Source organism: Phasianus colchicus, chromosome 2, assembly GCF_987193195.1.
Source record: "Phasianus colchicus chromosome 2, bPhaCol1.hap1.1, whole genome shotgun sequence".
Classification (NCBI taxonomy): domain Eukaryota; kingdom Metazoa; phylum Chordata; class Aves; order Galliformes; family Phasianidae; genus Phasianus; species Phasianus colchicus.
In genome coordinates this window covers 99,811,455-99,832,007 of record NC_143437.1, presented here as the reverse complement: position 1 = coordinate 99,832,007, position 20,553 = coordinate 99,811,455, and the positions used below count along the sequence as shown (strand labels likewise).

General features: G+C 41.4%; 1 pseudogene across 1 annotated transcript; it reads left to right on the top strand.

Annotated features, from left to right (window-relative positions):
* The first annotated feature begins 1,426 nt into the window (after positions 1-1,426).
* On the top strand, positions 1,427-20,545 carry LOC149919213 (uncharacterized; annotated as a pseudogene). The gene is made up of 3 exons (XR_016464540.1): positions 1,427-5,404; positions 12,952-13,124; positions 20,254-20,545. The product of XR_016464540.1 is annotated as an uncharacterized LOC149919213 (transcript).
* Positions 20,546-20,553: the final 8 nt, after the last annotated feature.

The window sequence follows — 20,553 nt, the reverse complement described above, 5'->3', positions numbered from 1 at the left end:
GCAAGCAGCAGCGGTCCCTGGTGGGACCGTCAATTACCTGGCTCAGGAAGTTATCCTCAGTGCATTCCAGGACCCTCCTGGATTGCCTACAGCTCTCCGTGCTACTTTTCCAGCTGATGTCTGAGTGGTTGAAGTCCCCCAGCAGGACAAGCCATTGCGATCAGGGTGCCTCCTGTAGCTGGAGGTAGAAGGTCTCATCAACAGTCTCTGCCTGGTCTGGTGGCCTGTAGGAGACACCGATCACAAGGATTCCTTTGCTGCCTCAGTCTCTGTCACCTGTACTTTTTCGATTTGCTCATGAGTGTTCTTTAGAGACAGCTCTTCACATTGTATTCCTTTCCCAATGTAGATTACAACACCCCCTACCCTCTTTCTTTGCCAATGCCTTCTCATCAGCTTGTAGCAGTTGACAGCCATACTCCAGTCACGGAAATCATTCCATTCAGAGCACCTCCCGTACAAGGAGAGGCTGAGAGAGTTAGGGCTCTTCAGCCTGGAGTTGGGACTCTTCAGCCTGGAAAAGAGAAGGCTCTAAGGAGACCTTGTAGCAGCCTTCCTGTACCTACGGGAAAGCTGGGGAGGGACTTTATAGAAGGGTATGTAACAACAGCATGAGGGGAAATGAATTTCAACTGGAAGAAGGCAGATTCAGATTAACTAGTAGGAAGAAATTCTTTATTGTGAGGGTGGTGAGACACTGGAACAAGTTGCCCACAGACGCTGTGGATGCCCTCTCCCTGGAGGCATTCGAGGTCAAGTTGGATGGGGCTGTGAGCAACCTGGTTTAGAGGGAGGTGTCCCTGCCTATAGCAGGGGGTTGGAACTACATGAACTACACTTAAAGGTCCCTTTCAACCCAAACCGTCCTATCATTCTATGACATCCATCAAAGCTAAAATATAAAAATTGAATCAGAAGATTTAACCACGGAACCACAGAATGTTATGCCATACAGCTTTAGGGAGTGTAATATTTACACCTCTGGAAAAGAGACCCTAGAGACATCAGAACAGTTTTCAGAAATTATCTGATTTGTACACAGCAACAGCTGAAGACAACAGTACAGTGAGTATCATCTACAGCATAAAATTTTGTACCTCTATAGCTTGATTATGATATATTACCTCATCTCCTTCTATGACTGGGTGACCAGACTGGTAGATGAGGGAAAGGCTGTTGATGTAGTCTACCTAGACTTCAGCAAAGTCTTTGACACGGACCCTCACAGGCTTCTCTTGGGGAAACTGGCTGCCCGTGGCCTGGTCAGGTACACACTCCTTTGGGTAAGAAACTGGCTAGAGGGCCGTGCTCAACGGGTGGTGGTTAATGGAGCGAAGTCCAGCTGGCGACCTGTTTCAAGTGGTGTCCCCCAGGGGTCAGTACTGGGGCCTATCTTGTTTAATATCTTTATTGATGACCTAGACGAGGGGATTGAGTGTACCCTCAGTAAGTTTGCAGATGACACCAAGCTGGGAGGTGGTGTTGATCTGCCTGAGGGTAGGGAGGCCCTTCAGAGGGACTTAGATAAGCTGGATCGCTGGGCTGAAGTGAATGGGATGAGGTTCAACAAGGCCAAGTGCCGGGTCCTGCACTTTGGCTGCAACAACCCCATGCAGCGCTATAGGCTTGGGGATGAGTGGCTGGATGATTGTGAAGAGGAAAGGGACCTGGGGGTGTTGGTTGATGCTCGGCTGAACATGAGCCGACAGTATGCCCAGGTGGCCAAGAGGGCCAGCGCCATCCTGGCCTGCATTAGAAATAGTGTGGCCAGCAGGAGCAGGGAGGTGATCATCCCCCTGTACTCAGCACTGGTGAGGCCGCACCTCGAGTACTGTGTTCAGTTTTGGGCCCCTCACTACAGGAAAGACATTGAGGCCCTGGAGCGTGTCCAAAGAAGGGCAACGAAACTGGTGAGGGGTCTGGAGCACAAGTCCTATGAGGAGCGGCTGAGTGAGCTGGGATTGTTTAGTTTGGAGAAGAGGAGGCTCAGGGGAGACCTCACTGCACTCTACAACTTCCTGAAGGGAGGTTGTGGTGAAGAGGGGTTTGGCCTCTTCTCCCAGGCAACAAACAGGACCCGGGGAAATGGCCGCAAGTTGTACCAGAAGAGGTTTAGGTTAGACTTAAGGAAGAACAACTTCTTTCAGAGAGTGGTCAGGCACTGGAATGGCCTGCCAAGGGAGGTGGTGGAGTCGCCATCTCTGGCAGTGTTCAAGAGGCGTCTGGACAAGGAGCTGCGAGATACGGTTTAGTAGCTTGTGGTAGCAGTGGCAGTGTGAAGATGGTTGGACTAGATGATCTTATAGCTCGTTTCCAACCTTGTGATTCTATGATATAGCTCTGGTTTCCATTTCCCAAGTAACATGGAATGTAAAGAAATCATAGAAATGCCAAGACTTCAGTTTGGCAGGGGGAGGACTGGAGAGTGATATGGTCATGGTTTACACAAATCATGATTAGCAGAACAGTGTACACTGGAAGATCAGTTACATACAAGATCACCTCTGGAAGTCATTTAGACCTACCTGCTACTCAGAGCTAGGCAACCTCAAAGTTAGGAGGCTGTAGACTGTGGAACTGGCATTCACCAAATCCAGTAGTACTATATGTGGGTAGTACTGAAACTAATTGTCAGTCACTTTAAAATATATAGAACAGAGTCCATTTTACACAGAGAGTAATAAGAATGCCTGTTGTAATGAGCAATGGAGGATGATAATGTCAGTATGTTCAAAAAGCCCTTAGACAAATTTGTGGACAATAGACACATAGGCTCCAAGAGAAATATGCAAAGTAACACCCAGTCTAAAGCTGGGAGAAGTACGGGTGATGGCTTGCAGAGCGGAGTTTTTCACTCTCTTCTCCCAAATAGCAGTTCATAGTCTCTTGAAAAGCTGAGCAGCTCAGCTGAAGAATCAATGCACAAAACAGCCAGAAACTTTTTTTGCCTACCATGCCCTATATGTGTCTGAATTACTATTCATCCTAGATCTTTTGAAACAGAACAGACTACCTTGGGTCTATGTGCTTCCACTGCATTGTTCAGAACACCAAAAACCACGAGTCTGAGATGATATAATACATCCTCAGTTGTAGGATATGCAATGTCTCCTTGCCTTATATAAGCTGTGAAAGGACAGTTGATTCATCCCAGCCTTGCTATTTCCGTACCATACTTAACTATCTGGAAGATTGTAATCCTAAATGAAAAGCAAATGACTCCCTTGCAAAATTTCAACTTCTTATTTCCAAAATAATGTATAAAAAATGAGTTTTCCGGAGGATTCAGTGAAGGGAGTAAGAGACCCCAAGAATCATTGAGTTCCACTCCACTGCCACAGGCAGGGCCAAAACCCTCCAGATTTGGTACAAGAACAGGTTGCCCAGAGTCTCATCCAACCTGGTCTTGAACATCTCCAGGGACAAAGCATCCACAACCTCTCCGGACAGCCTGTTCCAGCACCTCACCACTCTGTCAAATAGGGTGTAGCTGCTCTTTGAACTTCCAAGTAGCAGCAGCACATGGACTGACTCACCATGATCAGCAGGAGCGGGCATCCCCAGGTGTCTAGGACTCCTCCCACTGTAATTCAGTCCTTTGCTGTCTCCATGCTTGCCTGGCACCAAGTCTTGATGTCACCTGTAGCTTTCATTAAGAAGGTCTCAGCCCCAGGTACCATTAAGTTCTTCCCTATTGCCTCCTGAGATGGTTGCAGCCTTTCCCCAGGTGTCTTGAGCTATGTCCTTATCCCAAGGTGAGACTGGGCTGTCCGTGGTTGGTCCTCTTTCTTGGGGCTCCTCACTTCACTTCTTCCTTATCTTGGAAAAGAGGGCTTTCCCTGCACTTAGGAGCTTGGCCCATGCCCTCTGCAGGCAGAAGATGATGGAAGTGAAACAACCATAGCAGCAGCATGGCAAAGCTGGTTTCTCTGGTGTTGGGCTCCAGTCTGTGGCTGATTCACACTTGGGCAGCCACTGTGTTTGTGACAGCGGGGTCCTGTGCTTGACTGCTGTGATCGATACCACGTAGTGGAAGACACGGGCCCCCTCTGGCTGCTGGGCAGCATCAGCACTTTGATTCTGGCCTTGCTCCCTTTTGGCCCCTTCTCCAGATAGAGGCTTCTTTCCCACTGCCTCGTCTCCTCCTGTGCCTGGTGCCTGGAAGGAGCTAACAGGCTGTGTTACTGAGATGGAGACCAATGTGTGCCTGAGGTCCCCCCACGTCTGCTGTGATCAGAAGCTCGGGAGGGGCTGGCAGCACTGTCAGGCTCTGCTGCGCATGGGTGGTAAATCCACTGCTTCTACAGTGGCATTGCCGCTTGCACGTTATGCCTGCAGATTTCGCCATATGAAACCTCTAGCAGGTCAGTTTCAAAGCACAGGCTCACGACGAAAGACCGTTCTTAGACGCTCCAAATTGCGGATACAACCACTTCTAGAAAGTTCTAAGCTGAGGGAGGGCGAGGCAACCTGCTGTGCGCCAGCTCTGACGCGCGCGGGCGGAGCCAGGAGTGTCGGCGGCACCGCGTCCCTGTGCGAAGAAAAGCAGAGCCCAGAGGGCGCGGCGAACAGGACGGGCAGGCAGGGCGCGGGGCCGCCAGGCGGCGCGGCTGTTCGTACAGGCAGGGCGCCTTGCACGTTTACGAGGGGGCTTACCACTTAACGGGTCACTTAACAGGACGTTGCTCTCTGGACGCACCCAGGTGCAGCCACGGTCTCCACAGGGCCGCGAGCTGCTGTTAAAAGGGACGTGGACACTCAGAATGAAAGCATGGACGTCCGTGCTGCAGTTCTGGTCTCAGACTGCAGAGGGTGCCTGGCCCTGTCACTGCTACAGGAGGGCAGCAGGGATACCGCCTGTGCACGGTGTGAGCAGGTGGATGATGTGCTCAGCCTAGTGGTAGAGCTAAAGGAGGAAGTAAAATGGTTGAGGAGCATCTTGTATCGTGGGAGGGAGATTGACTGGTGGAGTCAGTCATCCCTACAGGAAGGGCTCTGGAAGATGCTGCTCAAGCACTGGGGGATCGTCTGCCCTCTCACAGTCAGCTGGGAGGGGGTGATCTCAGATGGCGAGGAATGGAAACAAGTCCCTGTTTGGGGCAGCAAGAGGGCTGCTTCTCATCCTGGTCCCACTCTCCCAGGTGCCCTTACATAATAGGTATGAAGTGCTGGAGCTGGAGGAGCAGGAAAGTGCAGTGTGGGTGAAGGTTCATCCACACAGGAGTGATTGCCCAAGGCTAGTCAGACTGCTTCCTGTATGGCTACAGTGTCAGTTAGGAAAAAAAGAGGGGCTGTCATCATAGGGGACTGCGTTCTGAGGGGAGCCGAGGATCTGATATGGCGCTTGGACCTGTCTCACAGCATGGTGTGTTGCCTGCCTGGTGCCTGGGTGAGAGATGCTCAGGTAGGTGATGTTCCTAGCAACAAGCCCTCTGATTATTATCCATTACTAGTTTTCCACATTGGAAATGAAGAGTTAGGCAAAAGTTCTTGGGTGATCAAAAGGGTCTTTAGGATTCTGGGAAGACTGCTGAAGGGATCGGGAGCACAAGTTGTGTTCTCCTCTGTCCTCTCAGTTGGTGAGTAGGATCTGGACAAAAGGAGGAGAGTGGACATGCTGAATGAATGGCTTTGTGAAATGGTGTCATATCCTGTGACTCTGGGTACTACAGTTTGGGATGCTGTCTTAAGAAAGGGGGAATGCTTACAGTGGATGGGATCCGACTGGCTAGAAGTTGCCACAAATATTCTTTGGAACAAGCTGGCTGGGCTGGTTAGCAGGGCTTTAAACTAGATATGGTGGGGGAAGGAGGTGAACTAGGTGGCAGGGATGAGCGTGGGAATGCTGTCACTTTGGGAGGTGGTAGGACTTGTTCTGGAGGTATTAGGGAGGGCTTCTCTGAGAAGGCAGCAGGGCCAATAACAAAGCTGAAGTGCCTCTATACCAATGCACACAGCATGGGCAATAGAGAGGAGGACTTAGAAACCATGGCCTGATTAGGAAAACATGACTTAATTGCTACCTTGGAAACATGGTGGGATGAATCCCGCAATTGGAATACTCTTATTGAGGGCTACAGGCTTCAGAAGGGATTGGATAGGAGGGGTGGGGGAGTTGCTGCCTGTGTTAGGAAAAGGTTAGATTGCGAGAGAAACAGCCTCAGTCAGATTGAGAGCTTTTGGACTGAAATCAAGGATCGGTCCAGCAAAGGGCATCTCCAGGCCATTTAATCAGGGGGAGCCTGTTGATGAGGCCTTCTTGCTTCAGCTGCTGGAAGTATCATGCTTGTGGGCTCTTGTCCTGATGGGGGATTTCAATCTCCTGGAAATCTGCTGGGATAGTGCAGCGGGTGACAGACAATCCAGGAGATTCCTGGAGTCTGTTGAGTATAACTTCCTAGTCTGGCTGTTAAGTGTTCTTTCAGTATCTAAAGTGGTGCTACAGTAAAGAAGGGAACAGGCTCTTTATCTTGGTCTGCTTTGATACAATAAGGGGCAATGTTTTCAAGCTTAAAGATGGTAGTTTTAGGTTGGATATAAGGAAGAAGTCTTTTACAATGAGGATGGTGAGGCACTGGAACAAGTTGCCCAGAGATATAGTCATTGCCCCCATCATTGGAGACTTTCAAGGTGAGGCTGGATCAGGCCCTGGTCAGCTTTACCTAGCTGTGGTGTCCTTGTTCATTGCAGGGGTGTTGGACTAGATAGCTTTCAGAGATCTCTTCCAATTCTAAGGATTCTATAATTCTATAATGCTATCACTCTCTCACTGTGGGAGGGGCATTGCTCCCCAGTTTCCACCTTCTAAACACACAGCTTGAGGGCTGTGTGTAGAGCAGTCAGTAGTGTAGACTGAGGCAAAAATGTTGTTCAATACTTTAGCCTTCTTGTCTGCTGTCACTAGCCTGCCTCTGTTGCTCACAAAACAAAAGTAAACCTTCATGGACTTTCATTTCCCCATTGATGTTCCCATTGATATCTTTCACAGCTTCTTCCTAAAATTTCTGTACTATGTATTCCAGTTTATATAATTCATACAACCTTTGTTTTTTTCTTTTTGTACAGTATTTTAAAAGAAAAAATTCCAGGTGCAAGAAAGGAATGGCTCACAGCACTATATTATCAAGAGCAAAACCTCTTCAGTGTTTGGTCTCCATAAATGTCCAGAAGGCATCAATTAATGTCAACAGAATTGATTTTATTTTTTTTTTCCTGCACAGAGAAATTCCATGACACACCTTTGCTTCATCTGCACTTCCATGTCAAATGCCATTTTGTCAGACTGCCCCTCTGCTGCCATCTGTCACACGGCAACAAAACGTAATGGAATATTGGTGGGAAGGTTCAACTTCTACTGTCATTCCACCACTATCCACCTCTAATATTGTGGGTCAACATAATAAAATGGGAGATGTTATTTCCAGAGCAGCCCTCATAATTATTTTTGGATTGTTCTGTGTTCATTTTGTTTACACAGTAGATAAAGGAATCTTTTCAAGTTGAACATTATTTAGTTTACTGGAGGAGTATATTGAGGGATGGGTCATATGTATGCTACAGGCAGGAGCTGATAGTGAGAAAATCTGTAAATCTTAGGATGCCTGAAAACAGAACTTCAATTCCCAACCTTTCTAAAACTTGAGAAAACTCTTAGTGTCTTCGTGCTAATACAACCAGCAACTTGTGCCCCTTACCCATAGCACTCTTCACTTCCTTTCCTTGAGCTGCTCTCATCCCTGAATTTGCTGAGGTTATTTCAGCAGAGAGATAAAGCAAATATAGCTGACCTTTCTGGTTACAACAGAAGCTAGGGTGTGCTTCAGAAGCACATCATGACTTAAAGGTTGGGGTGAACTACTGGTTTGTTCTGCTGTCTTCACTCTATGAGGTGTTCCTTGGTAACAGATGCAGAATTATTTCAGAATACTTTCCAACCACTCCTGTATGCCTTTGTTAACACTAGCTGTTCTGAGTTGTCCAGCTTTGTAGCAGGAATGGTTGTTAAAAAAAAGCAGTGTTAGAAATTTTCATTTTCCAGATATCTGTGGAATGTGATTATCAAGGGAACTTGAACATGGTATAGATTTTGGAGCCAGTGTTATAAGTGCCATGAAAATTAACACAAGTCCTCTTTTTCTCTCCATGTAATAAGTGTTTGTGCTCACTCTTCTTGTATATCTTTCTATTTAATATGTATATTTTTTAATTTGTTTTTTAAAAACCCTGTCATTAGCGGTATACTTGTAAAATAGTTTTTAGGATAAAAGAAAGTTATACAAAAATGTTCTGACATATTTTCAGAAGAAGATCATTTTAAGAAGAGAATAAAGGCCTCTACTTGTACGCTACACTATGATATTGTTCTTTTATCCCTTGCCTTTAGAACGTTGTTGTTCAAAACTAATTATAGGGTGCAAAGAGTGGAGGTATGAGAAATAAGTATAGTTAAAACAAAAAAAAAATTACAAGATTTTTCATGAAGCTGAAGGCAGAGTGTAGGATGTGTTCATCCTTGTGAAAATTCTTCTTTTGCAAGTGCTGTCAAGGTCAGTGTCAGCCTGAATTCTTTAATGCATGCTGTAAGTGCTAGCTGTGAAGATTAGATTTGCCCAGAGCTACTTTATTTGTTTATCCAGCTTTTAAAAATACATGTTTGTGCTCTTCTATTAAAAAAATTTCCATTAAAAACATCATCAGTCCAAGCTTGTATCAAGTCCTTCATTATACTAGTTCTCCACTTACTTTCTATTTTGTCTCTGGAATACGTACAAATAAGTTTACAGCTGCACACTGCTGAATGTGTTTCCTCATTCAGTAACAAAGGAATACTGTGTTTGTTGCATTTTCCAGATAAGTTCAAGGAATATTTGATAGGAAATATAAATGGTTCAGCATTAGGCAGAATCTTAGGAAGCATAAAATTGTATTTGTAATTGCTTTTATTTTTATAATTAATCTTTACCTGCATGAATTATGTCATTAATGACAAAGAATAACATAAAGTACAGTGTTATTCTGCACTTAAAGCTGATGTTTCTTCTGGGGATTTCAAGGAAAGACAGAAAAAAAAGGTCCTCTTTTTTGATGTCTGTGTTTTTTTTATTGCTTGATCAAATATGAGGTTTTTTTGCTATTTCCTGATTTTCTAATGGACAGAACTTGTAGGTTTTTTTTTTTTTTTTCCTGGCTAAAAAAAAAAAAAAAATAGACGTATATTCTAATTCAGCCTGATTCACAGCTACAGTCCTTGATTTCTTGAGATACAAGTCCTTAAGACAGTGTGGTACGAGGTACTCCTGGGCAAAGAAGAGCAGGAATAGTAGGAATTTGTCAGTCTTGGTATCTAATATCTAATATCTATATATTCAGACATTTATAGCTTTATTATTGACAGTTCTTTCCAACAAGCACAGGACAACCCGTAGAAAAGCAGATGGACTTTGTTGGACAACACTGCAGTTTTCTACTTTAGAAAACTACTAACTCCTTCAGGATAGTAGAAGGAGAGTAAGTAGATTATTTGCTGAGATTTCCCATTATTGACCACCACATTTACTCAGTGTTTGAGATTGTTATGTTTCAAGGAGGTGATACTGAGTTTCTCAATTTGATAACAGTTGGTATTGTTTCTTTGGCACATAGCCATCTGAAATTCCATGGAGTGGTGAGCTTACAAATATCACTCTGGATTCCCATGTTGCCATACAACTCTGTCTCTTAGCTTTACCTGGAGAAAATGTTGTTGTTCTTCACATTTGGAACTAGTATTTTTTTTTCCTCCTCTGCTTCATTCATTATTGCTGAGCTTTGCGCTGTTGATGCTGTGCTACCAATGGCTTTGCAAGTTGACCATCATCATCATTGTCAGGCTGTGTGTTGAGGTTCTGACTTTGCATCCATGGCAGGGAGCTGGGTCTCTTATTTCCATCCTTGCTCTACACTATATTGTGGCATTTCCTACTGTGCTCTTGTGAGCTACTGACAGTTTTTGTTATGTTGTTTCTTCATGAGAAAGGTGATCTCATTTAAGGCTCTGCAACAGATTTTTTCTGTTTGGAGACTGAGCCAAATGTGAAAAAGTAGTACATGCATTGGAATAGTTTTGTTATTGTCCGCATTGTTTTTTTCTCATTAGAAAAATATTTGTTTTGGTTCAAGAAAACATTTAGCTCAATCTCAGACATAACACTTCATTTTCAGTGAAGATATTTCTAACAAAAGCAAGCAACAGAAATGCAGCAGGAAACTTCAGACACCAGTTGCACCACCAGCCAAGAACATTGCCGTTGGTGAGGAGTCAGGACACTTACATAATATTGATGTGGGAGGCTTTTGTTCAAATCCTGCCTTAAGAAACTTCACATGTTCACTTCTGCCTGCCTGGTGAATGCTTTATGTGTCCTACTCTATGGATATATCAGACATCAGCTGCAGACAGTTTTAACAAGAACTGACAGCTGCTGGTCCTATCTTCTCAATAAGTATGTGAGCACTTAACCTCAGATGTCATTCTGATCTCTTCTATCATGAATATTTAAGTATTTGTACAAGATGGAAGAACTTTTGAAGAAGAAATTAGAGTAACACGCTAGAATACATTGTTATTACTGCAGTCATCATATATTCAGTTATGAGGCAGCATTCTGAACTCCCAGTTCTTAAATGCACACCATAGTAACTGTTGTTATATCTGCATAGTATCGTTGAACATAATTCCAAATGATTTTGTGTGTAAATGAGCTGAGAACTCTAAACTGTGTGATGGGTTCAGTGATTCTTGGAGCAGGAGCTATGTATGTAGCTAGACTTTTTTTTCTCCATCTCAATATCATGCTAATATCAATTTTAGCATCTCAGATGGTAACATTAATAATGAGCTGTGTTTTTTGAAGGAGTTGACTTACTGATTCTTTCATCATTTCAATTCCTAGATTAGTGTAAATGTTGAAGTATATCAGACTGTACTTAGAAAGTACTCAAGCGCAGTTTCACTGAAATCCACTTAATTGGAAAATCAAATCCAAGTACTTGTGCTTAGTAAAGAATTCGGTATAAATAAACTGGAAATTGTCTTCTGGGCCTCTCTGCTAGCTGTTATGATACAGAGATTTTTGTTGCTTTGCAGTCATACTCCCCGTCTGCTTTTCTTATCAACTCCAGTGGGAGGATTCCTTTGGATCTGACCTATTGCACAGGCAGTAATACTTGATTGCCCAAATGATAGCTTCTGTCAGCACCACTTGGCCCACTCTAGTCTGTTCACAGTGAGTAAGATGACTAATGGTCTGTTGAATAAATCCCATTCAGAAGCATTATTATTCTCTCAGTGCCAAAAAAAGCTCAGAGCTGAAGAGCAAGTCCTCTGGTTACTAAGAATTTTGAGGTATAAAGTGCAACTCTCCTTTTTTCTGGTCCTTTCAGGAGCAGGTATCTAAAGAAGTAAAGAGCCTCTGTGTCACAGCATTTAATCCAGCAGGATTGGGTAATAAATTGCAGAATTGGAGAGTGCATTTCTCTATGGAAGCACACAGACTGAGCCTGTTAGAAGCTTCCTCTCTCACACTGTACTCACATGGAATCAATTAATGGCATAGAAAAATGTCAACTTCTTTTCTCCCATCCTTGTATTTTCTGCTTCACATTGTCATCCTTGTCAGCAAGAATGCTTTCATTTCATGTTTATTGCAGGAGCTTTCAATTTTTTACTCATGCATCCATATCAAATGTTTTTATATTCAGTTTCTTTGGTGAATGCTGCGCTGAATTTGTATGGGTCTTGTGGAAGCTGCCAGAAGTGTTTTAACTTGTTTATTATCAGATGGAACATCATGCCTCAGACCATTCTCCTTGCTATGAAGATTATGATTAAATGAATTTGATTGTCAAGTTCTCTACTGTCAGTCTTAACAACCACCAGTAACTTCCTCTCTCATGTTCTCGATTTAGTAAGCCTGTTCTAGGATAGCTGCCAGATTTCAGTCAAAGTGAAAGAGGCAGAACCTGCAGTTTCTCCAACACTTCCTGGCTGATCAGATCACACATACCTACATGAGCACTTTCAGTCTGGACCCTTTTGTACCTTCCTTAGGAAGTGAAGGAGATGGGCTGTCTTATTTACTTATGCGCTTTTTTTTTTCATGCAGAGCATATAATAATAACAATTTTCCAAATATCTGTACTGATGTTCCCAGTCTGTTTCTCTGAGGCAGGCTGAGGCACAGGATGCTCCTGTACCTCTGCTGGCAGCACTGGGCACCTTCTGAGGCCCCACTCTGATGACTGTCATTCTTCCTTGAAGAGAAGCATAAGCTAATATGATTTGAAACCTTACTTTTCACTGATGACTTTTATTTAACATTATCTCAGGAACCTACACCACCGTGGACCTTCAGAAAATGCACTCTAAAATGTGTTTTCTAGTGCAGAATTGTCTGTGTTTTTATTTGGTTTCTCCCATCAGCTACAAGATTGTTGCCATGAATAATGGAGTTGTGTAAAAATTAAGAGCAATAAGATGATAACGTATATGTGGATCTGGGAAAGACACAACTTTAAAAAAGGAAAGGAATCAGTACAAATATCAAGCATAAAAGGTTTCAGAAGACTGATATTTGAGTGGTTCTGCATGCAGCTAGGAGTTGGACTTGATTATCCTTATAGGTCTCTTTCAATTCAGGATATTCTATGATTCAGTAATTATATGACTGGCTCAAATTAATCTTTCCTGAAGTGTGAAACTCAATATTTGATCAAACTTCTGAAAAATATGTACTTTTTGTGAATGTACTATTTGAACAAAGAGAGCAGCGAAGCATTTTTGTTTGTGCTCTTTGACCAGAAAGCTATGTGTGAGCTGATGTAATGTTGCATATTCTGTGTGGAACCTTTTATGCATAACACTGAGAGCCAGTAAAGCAAGGAAACATTCTGTCATTATTCATCCATTCATAGATCTCCAGTTTCACTGAGGCCGCTACGTGATCCCAGATTTTTATAACAGAAAAATGGCAGTGCTCAGCAGATAGAAGTAACTGGTATCAACCAACAGGTTACCTTCTCAACATTTTCATCTTAGATACAGCACTTGTCAACTGTAATACACTCTTCTTGAATTTACGGCAAAAGTAAGTTATCTTTTTTCTTTTTCCAATATTCTATAGATTTATGCTGTTTTACAGTAGGTTAAATGTTCATTTTCTTTTCAGTTATAGTACTCTAATACCAATTTCTTTCATATGAATAGTATGAATAAGATGAGTGTATTTGATGCTGGAAAATGATAAGAAGATTGAGAACCTAAAATTGTGAGAGGAGATGGGTATACAAAACAGAGAAAAGGTATTAAAAAGATGTTAACAGTACAGTCAATGTTATTTTCTCTTCCATTCATCCTGTGACTCCAATGCTTCCACTGCTTTGCAGTACACAGCAATTTTAACACATTTCTTTCAAAAACACTTTAAATTCTGTATTTTCACTATGTGGCGTAGGCAAACTAATTTTCATTTCAGTCTTTTTTCTCCCCTAAAATTTAAAAGAATCAGAATTGATTTTTCAGCATAGGAACACGACTCATCAAGATGTCAATTTACTGTATTCCTTGACATTGTTCAATTTTCTGTAACCATCTAAATAAAGTTTACTTGCTATTTCTTATTTATCAACTGATTTGGCTATTCATTCCTAGTTCTGAGTGGCACTATTGATTGTCTCCTCGAAGGGTTTGATTCCTAGCCCTTTGAAGACAGGATGACATCAATAATTCAGTCCATGTGCTTTGGATCAGGCCTGACTTGTAATCAGAATAACCAGCATTGCTTTGTCAGCTGCTCTTCATTCCCACTGACTTTGCAACATGGTGGAACAAGTTTTAGCTGGGATTGAGTTTACGTTTCAATACGTATTGAAATCATGACACTAATACTATTGGTAGGGTAAATGTATCTTCTTCTTAAATAACATTAATGTTCAATCCTCCAATGTAGACATAAGGGTAAAATGTACCATGGTTTTTATTTCATGAGTGAGAAAATGAATTCAAACCTATGAATAATGAAGGAAACAGATCGTAAAACAAAATGAAATCTAATTGTAGCTTGAGTGAATTAATTTGAATCTCTCTTAAAATAGGCATATTTCAATTTGAAGATCCCAATTTAGCATGATCTGTAACAAAAATGCCATTACGATATATTAACATTAAATTTACATTTACGTTTTTACTTGAACACTTAGCAAATACATTTACTAGGCAAGCAGGAAGCAGCTACCCAATGACCAAATACTTTTAAGTTTTTTTCATTAAATTACTTCTGTGCTGATGATTCATTAATATTCGTTCACTAGAATCTAGCAAAGGTCAGCCAAACGATAATTGTGTGAGAAGGACTGAATACCATTCCTTGAAACTTTCTATACATTTAAAACCATTTTTTTCTTCTGCTTCGGCAAATCTAATTTGAAAGAGGACTTATGAGCTATCAGCTGGCTCTTAACTCCAAGGCCGTGTCGTTTTACTCCAAGACCATGTTTGTTTTACTCTGAGACAGTCTACCAGAGATGCACACATACAGATTCTGTAAGGTCCCCCAAAAAACTGTGAATTTACAGTAATTTATGGAATTATTACCAGTGCCACTGAAGAGCAGCTAGCTGTGAAGTGAAATGAAGAGCACCACAGTTTAAGAGAGAGAATAATTGTCTTGTATCAAGCAGAACTCCAGTTTAGTCAGGCAGAATTGTCCAAGTGCCAAGCTGGTGCTTGGCCAGAACACTGCAGCAAAACCCTTTCTTGTAAAAAAAAAAAAAAGTAGAACTTCAGCATTAAGGAATTAATGAACAAATGCTGAGGAGCGAAAGAGTGCTGACTTAACATTTCAGCCAAAAATAAAAGCCAAAGAAGCAAACTTCTGGATATAAAGGAATTTCAGCATTGTATTGTTATTATAAACACTTTAAAACTACAATTTTAAATCTTGAGGTCAGTTCAGACTGAATTCATGCTGCTAACTCAAGCTGACATATCATCACTTTTTCAACACCAGCAGATATTTCACTGTTTGTTGGCCTTTTGTTCTAGTGTGGTCTATTGAGGTTTATATTTATAAAATGGCTTGGGTTGGGAGAGATCTCAAGAGTTTTCTGACCTCTTTAAGGAAAATGTAAGGTGATCCGGTATGTCTGGATGACCTGAAGCTTGCTTACACAAACCTGTTTCCCAAATCAGTTTATTTGAAATTAGACTCTATTAAGTATTGTGACAGTGCTAACTGAACCTGCAGCCACCTGACTGAGCTTGTTTACATTTTTGGAATCTGTCTGTGCCACAATCACACTGGGTGCTGCTAAATCCATCCCCCCATAGAAGGTATTTACTATAAATTTGACAACTTTGCAGTTACAGAGAACCATCACATTCTTTAACTTTTTGGGTCTTGCAAAGCCACTGGTCAAATGTTAACCCCTCCATACAAGAGACAGTTGTTTCATCTTTCATTCAAATACCCTATTCCTATCAAACGTCCCTTCAGAAAAAAAAAGCAACAATACAATGCTGACCAAAAACCACCCAGAGATGTTGAGAAAAAGATGATAACGAGGGAGATCTTACTCTTCTCTTTTGCTGTAAATAGGTTTACAGAATACCTTCATCCTTTTCATTCACCAGACTACAAAAGGAAGTGCCTACAATTTCTCTCTGGATGCAGCTGTGCAGGAAATGTTATCCGGAATAAGGCCATCAGCAGAGCTGAGTGGGGAAATGACTGCAAACATGACACTTTAACAGGATCCCAGAGACCAAATCTTACCTTTTTTCCAGCTCAGTAGATGAACACCCGCATGTGGTCATACATGCCTTTGCACATTTGGTGTATGTATGCCTTGGTATTCAGAATTCAAGTAATGAGAAAATATTTCATTTTGTTGCTTTGCTTGAGGTTTAAACCATCTTTTCCCACCTCACTTTGAAAATACCTTTATAGTGATGCATTCTCAGCCTCTGGGAAGGCCATTTTTATGGGTAGGAAGACAGAATTCAGAAAGGAAGGGATTATAAGGTTTGTGTTTTAATAATTTGACCAATAGACAGTTAGATTAAAGAGTCTGATGATTCTTTGTCTAGTTCCTGATCCTAAAATTGTTTTATATTTAATAGGAAAATGCATAAACAGTATTCTGGGAGTGGACCAGGACACAACTCACTGTACTCAACTGAATTCCCTAATCACCATTTTACTGAATGTTGCTGGCAACGTGGTCTAAAGAGTTTCTGTGGTGAGATAGTTTCAGTGATGGCGAACAGGTTTTAGTTCCACCATTCTTATTCTGCCTTCAGGAATCGCTACCTGGCATGCTTGACAGATGGAGATTTCACTTATAAGGGTGAAAAGAAAATAAGTACCACTTTGCACAGATATGGCAGGGTGAAAGGTGGGTAGTGCTGTCACAGATGTGTCCTGCAGCGTCTGCTTCTGCCAGCATCAGATAAGTCTGAGAAACTTTCTAGATTAAATCCCACAGGAAGATGTTTATGCGTCCTAGGGCTGAGCTGATATGCCCCTACTCACAGTAGGGTGCCTTGACATACACAGAGGTACTTTTAGCATTGTAAGCTAAAGGAAAATAAAGGTAAACAGCTACAGAGATGAGGTTTAGCTAGCCACATGAAGTGGATTTTGAAAACCTTGTTCTGCCCCACATATCTGACATGAGTGAGGTGTGGCTCATATTGAATGTGGCAGAGGTTTTGTAGTCTCTGAAGAGTTAGATATATCTGAAGAAAAATAATGCATTCTGCATGGTCTACTGGAACAAAATTAAAATGTATGTGTCTGCTCTCAAGGAAAGAATTATAAAATTATGCTGATAGGTCTGATTCAGTCTCACACATTGAGATGTATCACCTTTCCCATGTTGCTCATTTCTTCAAGGATAAACAGCATCTAAAATGAGCACTGTGAATAAATTAGACTGTTCTTTTCAAGTTTAACTCAAGTAAAACAAGTGACCAGCAAAGTTATACATAATGCCTCTCCCTTATGAAGGACTTTCACTAGGATTTTTACTTTGCTATAGCTGTTACTAACAGTTTCCCTTATAGAAAATATGACCTGTTTGAGAAGACCCCCAGAAAATCACTAGATTTTCCCCAAAGGCTAAAGGTGTTGCCATTATAAATGACCAGCTTACTAAAATGCTGACTCCATCATCACTAGACATGGCTTATACATTAAGAAACTATTTCATATAAACTTAGATGAGAAGGATGGTGAAAACTGAGGCAACTGCAATAAATACAGTGAAGTAAAATTTAAAAAATGAATTGTATGGCATTACTACTCATATAAAACCCCTTCTGTTTATACATAGAATGTTATGCCAAATATTTGACAAAGAGATGACATTTCTGTAATTTATACTGGAAAAGAAGGACAGCAAATCCACCAGCATAACTTAAAATCAATACAGTCCCCAGCAAGTGTCTGCAATGCAGAGGATGCAGGGGTAGGCATTTAAAGACAGTCAGAAAAACAGAGGGACGTGAACAAGCTGGCTATAAAGAACATTATACACAGATGCCTGAATGCAGATTTAAAAGCAAAACACCACCAGCAAGAAGACAAAGCACAAAACCCCACGTAAGCTGAAATCCTCAGAGGATAACGCATTTTTAGCTTGCAGCAGGTAGGAGTGAGCTGTGTCATTATGGGAACAATGGTGACATAGCAATGAGCTGCCATTGAACAGACTTTGGACAGTAACAAGTGCTTCTACATGAAGTCACCAAGTTATCCCATTTCTTCTCCAGTTAATGCATTAAGGGTCATTTCATGTGAAGAGCGTGCTAGCAATCACAGTGGTGTTTTATTTTATCTGTTTCATGTTCTTCCTGGGGAGATTTAGAAATAAAAAATGCAGTAAACTCATGTTTGTCTCAAGGCCTAACACTGCAGTGAGAAGGTGTACCTTCTGAGCAGAAACCCAAGGGTTTGGTAACGTACATTATATTGACATAAGACAGAATCTTTTGCCTAGAGGACATTCTAACAATACATTCTCTGTAGTTAAGGTTGCCAGTAGTCTCTGTGTGAGTCTGGTTTTTAACCTTTCAGTTTTAAATGGCCAAAACAAAATTAATCTCACTGATGTATTTGTTTTCTCTGGAAAGTTAAAAGCTTGGTGAAAAGCTGACTGGCAAATTACATTAGTAGGATGTGACAGTTTCAGTAAACCAAAGACTTCCTTTTTTAATGAACATAATGTCTCAAAAGCTTCTGGGCTATAGCAGCACCAAACAGAGTGAATTTTTATTCATCTGAGAATTCCAAAGGGAACCTTTTTATGCTTTGAGATGGTAAAGTGGTTAGTATTTAAATCATCCTACATGCATTTGGAGAAGACAAATGAAGTTTATGGTGTATAAAATTTAAGAATTTTGCTTTTATGGGATGTACAGACTTACGGTAACATTATTCCCGGCATGAAAGAAGAGAGGCTGTACTAACACACTTCTGATGTAGTGCTGGCACCTACTAGCTGCTATTAAGTACTCACATCCTGTCTAGAAATCCACAGGCATTAAATTCCCAGAAACTCTGGCAGAGAGACGAAGCTGTGGTCCTGGGAATATTCCAGGTAATACCGTGGCAAAGAAAATCAGATGTAGGCTGTTTTGGAGTGGCTGGGGTGCCCATGTGCTTATGGAACTGAGGTATGGTGATCTTGCACATTGGCATTCAGATGATGTCACTAATGACAAGTCTGAAAGGAAATACAATTAAAAATCAGGACAGTGTCTTTGTCTACCCCTTTTGATTTAGTGCTGAGCTACAGGTAATGGCTCTCCCCCTCTTATAAATAAATTTTTTGTACTCTTTCATGATTTTGAGACTTTCACTGGTTACTTGTGGGCTGGAAGCCTCCAGATGAGCCCAGGAACTACCAAGATTCAGAATAATTCTTGAGTTACATAATATTATTTATTTCTGGTATGACTGAGGAATTAAAACTGTGTTTGTAACCTCAAAATTAGTCAGAACTTTCACTCCTCAGGCCAGGCAAATAGCATCTTCATACCTGTCAAGGCACCTAAACCCCAGATTCCTTGCTTCACTGCAGATTTTCAGGGAAGACTCATACCTTATGTAGGTTGCAAGATCACAGATTAGTTAGACTGCCTTCATCCTTTAAAGCTATTGCCATTCTTACCGTTTTTGTCTATTTTCCAAATTAAGGAGAGAGAAAAATATGCAGTAGCAAAATCAAGTTTAGTGCTGGCAGTTCAGCTGAGTATTCCCAGTCTTTCCAGGAGCTAGGGTATTTATGTGGAGTTTGATCCGACCCTGAATCCAAACCAAGAACAAATGCTACCAGGGAAATGCGAAGCAATTCAGAACTCTATTTGATGAATACAGAGAAGTATACAGAAATCCTTCTGCCCACATATAAATGAAAAAATGAAGGTTGAAAGAATTTGCTGTCATTGTTTCTGCAAGTTCATGAGTCCTGTAGTCTGTCCTGCAAGACTTCAGACTAATTTTTTCATTTGTATTCTGACTGAGGTGGCCATTTTGGAACTGTTGCTTTCAGCTATGTGTATGAAAAGTGCTACCATGTATGAAAGTGATAGTATTGTAGTATTGCGCTGATGCTGCAAATCACAAATTTGACATCCTCTATAAATTCACTGCTGTATATCAAGAACACAAATTGTTATTTAACTATTAGGCTGGAGATTTCTGGTGTTAGACTTCAACTCTGCTGTAAATAGTAGCACAGGCAACAATCTCCAGTTTGGTTATTCTTAATTCTAAGAGACTTTTTAATAAAGGTAGTTCAAACTCATTTAAAAAAAAAATAGACTGAATGGCTGCTGGAACACTTCTAACTCCACTGGGCTCAGCACTTTTATCACTACTTTTCTGGTGCAAAAAAATAAAGGTGGAATGGCATTACTTATTTTTTGTACGTCTGAATGTTGAATATATGAAAAAACTACATATATATTTTCTGAGCATACAGCACAACCTTCTAGCTGCTAACTGTCAACCCCATTACACTGTGCATTACCCTGGGTTGGAGGACTGTGACATAACTTGCCAGGCACTAGCATGGATAGCATCCTAAGCTTGTAAAATGCTGTCCCTTTACAAGCATGAGTTGGTGGGAACCAACACTGTGTTTCTGTCTTATTTTATGATGATGCCAAATAACTGGTTCTTTTTTTTTTTTTTTTTTTTTTAACTTGAGCAGAGAAGGAAAAGCATTCATGCTGCCAGACATGAACATCAGCTGGGCAGTAGCAACAGAGATGAGACCTCTTGCCTTTCAGCAGAGACCTTCCCGTAACTGTGCTTCTCTTTTTCTCCCTTCAGCAGCTGAAGCTTGTTTGTCTTTTCTTCAATGGAACAAAGACGTGCTTGCAGCAATAACTCTGGTAGGAAACACAGCTATCAGTACAGCTTCTCTGCTGAAAACCACTGTGGTTTTAAATTAAATTAATTGCACTTTAATAGAGCAGAAAAAAAAAAAAAAAGAAAAACAAGTCTCAGC